Below are 7433 nucleotides of genomic sequence, written 5' to 3' on the forward strand. Positions count from 1 at the left end.
GGAGAGATGGCTGAGTGGACTAAAGCGGCGGATTGCTAATCCGTTGTACAATTTTTTTGTACCGAGGGTTCGAATCCCTCTCTTTCCGCTCCCTTGGATCATTTGGGACTTTCGAATTGGAAAGAATTCTGACCCCCGGATTTTCTCATAGATAAATGTACGAAACAAATCCAATAAGAAAAAAAAAAAACTGAATTTTTACTCCTCGCGTCCAGGATTCCGTCCTGGGTCATTAGATAAGAATCCAAAGATAAAGAGTGAAACAAAGAATATCACTACTGTATAAACAAAAAGTTTGAGAGTAAGCATTACATAATCTCCAAGATTTTTTTTTAAGGAATAGATTACCAGTTTTTCCTTACCACACGGATCCACTAGGATGGTTTTTTTTTTTATACCTAAAAATGCAAAAAAGAATTCTTGAAAAAAATTGCAAGAATTCTTTTATAATAAGCACTCTTATCAATAGCAAAAATAGGGTTAGGTGGTTAGGTATTGTGTAGGTACCTTTAGGTACCTGCTCAACCTAGGTGCAGGGGAGTAGAAAGGCTGATCCAAATTTATTGCTGTAGCTACCCATTCAATGTAGAAGAATTTAAATTTTAGAATCGAAGGTTCATAATATAAAAATATAAAACTTCTCGGCTTTTACCCATTTTTAAATTTTTTTGGAATGAACACATCATTCAATTTGGCATACAGAGTACTAAAGATTTCATCGAAAACTTACAGCAGCTTGCCAAACAAAGGCTAATAGAAAAAAGAATAGAGGTATAACAGGCATAATATCCACGATTGGATTGAAAATAGCATAAGCTTCGGGTAATTTGGCAAAGAAAAAACTAGTAGGATAAAGAACAGAATTAAAACAGATACAGGTTAAACTAAGTATATTAGGCATAACAAGCATTTCATTCTTGTAGAGTAAATAATTGGATTTTTCTTGAGTTATTTTTTTAAGGGAAAGAAGGAAAAGGCAGATTCAAAATCTTTTTTCTTCGGACTTTCCCAAACACAAAATACCTCCTTGTATTTGCACTCTCAAATGAGAGTGGAATAAATTCGACTTTCATATAATATCTTAATAGAATTCCATGTAATGATCAATGCATTTTTTTGATTCTATATTATCCGCATGTGTAGAATACTAGCAAGAGAATATCCCTCCTTTTTTATGTAATTGAAATGGTATTGACGAATAACAAATAAACATACTAGTGTTTATTAGTGTCGCATAAAACCCGAAATGGGGCGTGGCCAAGTGGTAAGGCAGCGGGTTTTGGTCCCGTTACTCGGAGGTTCGAATCCTTCCGTCCCAGATTGTTTCTGATGAAACAAACGGTGAAATCATATAGTATTCCGTACGAGACAAAAGTTTATTAAAGAGAATAATGATATCTTATTCTTTCTCAGAAAACATAATAAAGTCTTAAGTCCAGTCAAATTGACTATCTTTATTTTCATGAAAAAATGGGATCTATCAAGCACATTCAGGATATGCCTCTACTATAAAATAAAATCACTTAGTCATATTTTTTTCTTCCTTTTGGTATTCGAGTTGAAGAAGTACGAGAATTCTATAACTACCAAAAACTTTCAATCTTTTCATTGGAATAGTTTATTTAGTTATTATAGTTAATTGTTTTTGGTACTGAAAAAATATATTACTACTAGAATTCTAATTCTAGTAATTAAATTAATTAAACTTTTTTGGAGGTTGATAGTTTATTTATTGAGGAAGAGTCAATCCTTCTTTTCTCACTTCAAGATTGATCATCTCGAGCCATCCGTTGAGGGTGGAAATTTAAGAATAAATAAGTTTTAAGCAAACTTGTTTAGTCGTCTTTTTCAAACTATGTTTCATTCATATGATAGAATTTTAATATGGGTTTAAATAAATTGGATCTTGGCGGAGGCTTCCCGGATAAATACTTACTTTCTTTTATCCATATTGCTCCATAGATAGCAAGTTTTAATTAGTATAAAAAAACTAAACCAATGACTATTCATGATTCCATCCATATTGGATCAATTCTCTATACCACTTTGCAATGAAAAGAGGAATGTTTGTTATGGTAAAACTTCGTTTAAAACGATGTGGTAGAAAGCAACGTGCGACTTGAAGGACATGATCGATTGTGGATTTTTCTATCCATCATTTTCCATAGTAATGAAAATGCTCTTGGCTCGACATAGCCTGTTCTATTCGTTCCGAACCAAATTTGCGCTGGGTTTAAGTAACATAGTACACGATGGAGCTCGAGAGGACAGAATTTTTTTTATCAAGGGAAAGAATCTAGGGTTAGTGAAAACTAATAAATTAGGCCAACTTTGTCAGTCTATCCTTAATATAGAAATAAATCGAAAGGTTAAAATAAGAATAAAGTCCAATAAAAGTATATCAGAATCAATCCCTCTTATTAGATTTCTATAGAAGAGATAAATGCTTTATCGAAGGAAATAAGAAAAAAGGGTATGTTGCTACTCTTTTGAAAGAAAAAAATAGGAATTCCCGAAGTAATGTCTAAACCCAAGGATTTCACAAATCAAAGATAAAGGATTCCAGAACAAGTAAACACAATTTTCAATTGTCTCAACAACAGAGTTGGATCAGAATAAGGAATAAAAGTCAATTCGTTCGAAATGAGACAAAGAAAAGAGTTTAAAGACGACTCAAAAATTTTGGAAGGATTTTGCCTTCGAAGTTTGTCAGGCAAAATTAGCCCACTTGAGTCATGAGTATAAATGAAATTTGTTTTTTCTGTAAGGAAATTAATGCACGTCATAGTCTAATTTCTATTATTATCGACAGAAATTCGAATCATTTTCTCGAGCCGTATGAGGAGAAAACCTCCTATACGTTTCTAGGGGGGGGCGTTGTTTATCTACATCTATCCCAATAAGCTGTCTATCGAATCGTTGCAATTGATGTTCGATCTCGAAGAGAAGGAAGAGATCTTCAAAAAGTAGGTTTTTATGATCCGATAAAGAATCAAACTTGTTTAAATGTTCCAGCTATTCTCTATTTCCTTGAAAAGGGTGCTCAACCAACAAGAACTGTTTATGATATTTTAAGGAAGGCGGAATTCTTTAAAGAAAAAGAAAGAACTTTGAGTTAATTGAAGAACTAAATGAATCAAAAAGTAGGATAGGAGAAGATTATTAGTATTCCTAGTTGTCTAATTATTTAGACACAATTTACCTCTTTTTTAATCCTATTTGGATTTATATTATATCGTGCCAATTCAACATAAGCCCCTATTTTATTTACTTTTTCTATCTAATTTGTTTTCTTACCATTGTATTTCCATTGACAAAGGTCTATTGAACAAATAGAATTTGTAGATAGATGGGTCTCTTTATCCTCACTCCATATTCAATTTTTCCGCCTACACTTCGCTCAAATGATAAGGGTGTTCCTCTTGCATGTATTCTCATACAATATAATATATATTTTTTTTTAATAAAAATCGCTAAAAATAAGGAGAATTTGGCCATCGTGATTAGGGTCGCTCTTTTTTTAACTTTACTTTAGTGGAATTTAACCGGACCTGTTCGTTTTGGCATTTGAGTGTTTTTCATGGTCGATAAAAAAATCTTTTGATGTCTTGCTAGTTCAATGTTTTGACAGAAGCGCGCGGTGTAATTCCATTGATTTTTGGATTTCGATCGTATCTAAGATCCTTTTTTTATCTGGGTTGCTAACTCAATGGTAGAGTACTCGGCTTTTAAGTGCGACTATGATCTTTTACACATTTGGATGAAACAACAAATTCGTCCAGACTCTTGGTAGAGTCTAGAAGACCACGACTGATCCTCAAAGGTAATGAATGGAAAAAATAGCATGTCGTAATAAAATCAATCTTTTTTGAATGGAATCCAAAATTACGATTTTCTGGGTCTAATGAATAAATGGATAGAGCCTGGCTCCAATTCTGGTAAAATAAAAAGCAACGAGCTGAACTTCCTAATTGGAATGATTCCCCGCTCTAATTAGACGTTAAAAATAGATTAGTGCCGGATGCGGGGAAAGGTTGGGTTTTCCTATGAGTGGACCCTTTATTTTTTCTTTTTTTTTTAGAAATCCTAATTATTCTTGATTATGGATTGAATAAGGGATGTTATGGATTGAATGTGTAAAAGAAGCAGTATATTGATAAAGAGGCTGTATTCCAAAGTCAAAAGAGCGATTGGCCTGCAAAAATAAAAAACTTGTTCTGTTCTTTTTTTTTAATTAGAACAAACATAAACTAATTGGGTAGAAAAGGAGCAGAAAAAGATCTGTGGATTAGACTCCCTTTCTTTCCAGGGTTTGTATTAAAAATGCAACACCCTGTTCTGACCATATTGCACTATGTATCATCATTCGATAAACCGAGAAATGCTTCTTCTCTCTGATTCAAGTAGAAATACAAATGGAAAAATTCGAAGGGTATTCAGAAAAACATAAATCTCGTCAACAATACTTTGTCTACCCACTTCTCTTTCAGGAATATATTTATGCATTTGCCCACCATTATGGATTAAATGGTTCTGAACCTGTGGAAATAGTTGTTAGTTGTAATAACAAGAAATTTAGTTCACTACTTGTGAAACGTTTAATTATTCGAATGTATCAGCAGAATTTTTTGGATAACTCGGTTAATCATCCTAACCAAGATCGATTATTGGATTACAAAAATTATTTTTATTCTGAGTTTTATTCTCAGATTCTATCTGAAGGGTTTGCGATCGTTGTGGAAATCCCATTCTCGCTACGGGAATTATTTTGTCCGAAAGAAAAAGAAATACCAAAGTTTCAGAATTTACGCTCTATTCATTCAATATTTCCCTTTTTAGAAGACAAATTTTTGCATTTGGATTATCTATCACATATAGAAATACCCTATCCTATCCATTTGGAAATCCTGGTTCAACTCCTTCAATACCGTATCCAAGATGTTCCATCTTTGCATTTATTGCGATTCTTTCTCAACTATTATTCGAATTGGAATAGTTTTATTACTTCAATGAAATCCATTTTTTATTTTCAAAAAGAAAATAAAAGACTGTTTCGATTCCTATATAACTCTTATGTATCAGAATATGAATTTTTTTTGTTGTTTCTTCGTAAACAATCTTCTTGCTTACCATTAGCATCTTCTGGAACTTTTCTGGAACGAATCCACTTTTCTAGGAAGATGGAACATTTTGGGATAATGTACCCTGGTTTTTCTCGGAAAACCCTATGGTTCTTTATGGATCCTCTTATGCATTATGTTCGATATCAAGGAAAGGCAATTCTTGCATCAAAAGGCACTTTTTTTTTGAAGAAGAAATGGAAATGCTACCTTATCAATTTCTGGCAATATTATTTCTGTTTTTGGACTCAGCCGCGAAGAATCCATATAAACCAATTAGCAAACTCTTGCTTCGATTTTATGGGGTACCTTTCAAGTGTACCAAAAAGTTCTTTGTTAGTAAGGAATCAAATGCTGGAGAAGTCATTTCTAATAGATACTCGAATGAAAAAATTCGATACCATAGTCCCCGCTACTCTCCTCATAGGATACTTATCAAAAGCTCAATTTTGTACTGGATCGGGGCATCCTATTAGTAAACCCATTTGGACAGATTTATCAGATTGGGATATTCTTGATCGATTTGGTCGGATATGTAGAAATCTTTTTCATTATCATAGTGGATCTTCGAAAAAACGGACTTTGTATCGACTAAAGTATATACTTCGACTTTCATGCGCTAGAACTTTAGCTCGGAAACATAAAAGCACGGTACGAACTTTTATGCAACGATTGGGTTCGGCATTTTTAGAAGAATTTTTTATGGAAGAAGAGCAAGTTTTTTCTTTGATGTTCACCAAAACAACTCTTTTTTCTTTCTGTGGATCACACACTGAGCGTATTTGGTATTTGGATATTATACGTATCAATGACCTGGTCAACCCTCTTAATTAATCATTAGACGAAATTAAGAAACAGGAAAGGGTTGATAAATGATCAAGAAAAAACTTTTCTATTTTTCATTCTGAAATGTTCTTTTTATTATAATAAAGAGTAGGTGAATCAAGTTACTAATTAAAAAAATTAGTAGAACTTCCTCTTTGGAATAGAAATTGGCTATTTCTACATAGGGAAAGTCGTGTGCAATGAAAAATGCAAGCACGATTTGGGGAGGGATTTTTCTCTATTGTAACAAGGAAGAATTATCTACTCCATCCGACTAGTTCCGGGTTCGAGTCCCGGGCAACCCATATAGAAAAGACTCATCAAAGTTAAAAACTTTGACTCACTTCATTTACAAATACAAAATTATTGGTTTGGTTAATTTAGTTATATGGATAGCTAATCTTTGGGCTGACTTGGTTGACATTGGTATATAGTCTATGTTATACTGTTAAATAACAAGCCTTCTATTATCTATATTCTAGTTAATACGTGTGCTTGGGAGTCCTTGCAATTTGAATAAACCAAGATCTTACCATGACTGCAATTTTAGAGAGACGCGAAAGTACAAGCCTGTGGGGTCGCTTCTGCAACTGGATAACTAGCACTGAAAATCGTCTTTACATCGGATGGTTCGGTGTTTTGATGATCCCTACCTTATTGACCGCAACTTCTGTATTTATTATCGCCTTCATCGCTGCCCCTCCAGTAGATATTGATGGTATTCGTGAGCCTGTTTCTGGTTCTTTACTTTATGGAAACAATATTATCTCTGGTGCTATTATCCCTACTTCTGCGGCGATCGGATTGCACTTTTACCCAATTTGGGAAGCTGCATCTGTTGATGAGTGGTTATACAATGGTGGTCCTTATGAGCTAATTGTTCTACACTTCTTACTTGGTGTAGCTTGTTATATGGGTCGTGAGTGGGAACTTAGTTTCCGTCTGGGTATGCGTCCTTGGATTGCTGTTGCATATTCAGCTCCTGTTGCAGCTGCTACTGCTGTTTTCTTGATTTACCCTATTGGTCAAGGAAGCTTTTCTGATGGTATGCCTTTAGGAATCTCTGGTACTTTCAACTTTATGATTGTATTCCAGGCAGAGCACAACATCCTTATGCATCCATTCCACATGTTAGGTGTAGCTGGTGTATTCGGCGGTTCCCTATTCAGTGCTATGCATGGTTCCTTGGTAACCTCTAGTTTGATCAGGGAAACTACTGAAAATGAATCTGCTAATGAGGGTTACAAATTTGGTCAAGAGGAAGAAACTTATAATATTGTGGCTGCTCATGGTTATTTTGGCCGATTAATCTTCCAATATGCTAGTTTCAACAACTCTCGTTCTTTACACTTCTTCTTGGCTGCTTGGCCTGTAGTAGGAATCTGGTTCACTGCTTTAGGTATTAGTACTATGGCTTTCAACCTAAATGGTTTCAATTTCAACCAATCTGTAGTTGATAGTCAAGGTCGCGTTATTAATACTTGGGCT

The 7433-nt window shown here is 34.2% G+C and overlaps 1 non-coding gene across 1 annotated transcript; it reads left to right on the forward strand.

The window, feature by feature from the left end:
- On the forward strand, positions 1-88 carry TRNAS-GCU (transfer RNA serine (anticodon GCU)). Its single transcript has one exon. It is a non-coding gene; the product is annotated as a tRNA-Ser (tRNA).
- The last annotated feature ends 7345 nt before the right edge of the window (positions 89-7433 follow it).

This window comes from Aegilops tauschii, unplaced genomic scaffold (assembly GCF_002575655.3).
Source record: "Aegilops tauschii subsp. strangulata cultivar AL8/78 unplaced genomic scaffold, Aet v6.0 ptg000915l_obj, whole genome shotgun sequence".
NCBI lineage: Eukaryota > Viridiplantae > Streptophyta > Magnoliopsida > Poales > Poaceae > Aegilops > Aegilops tauschii.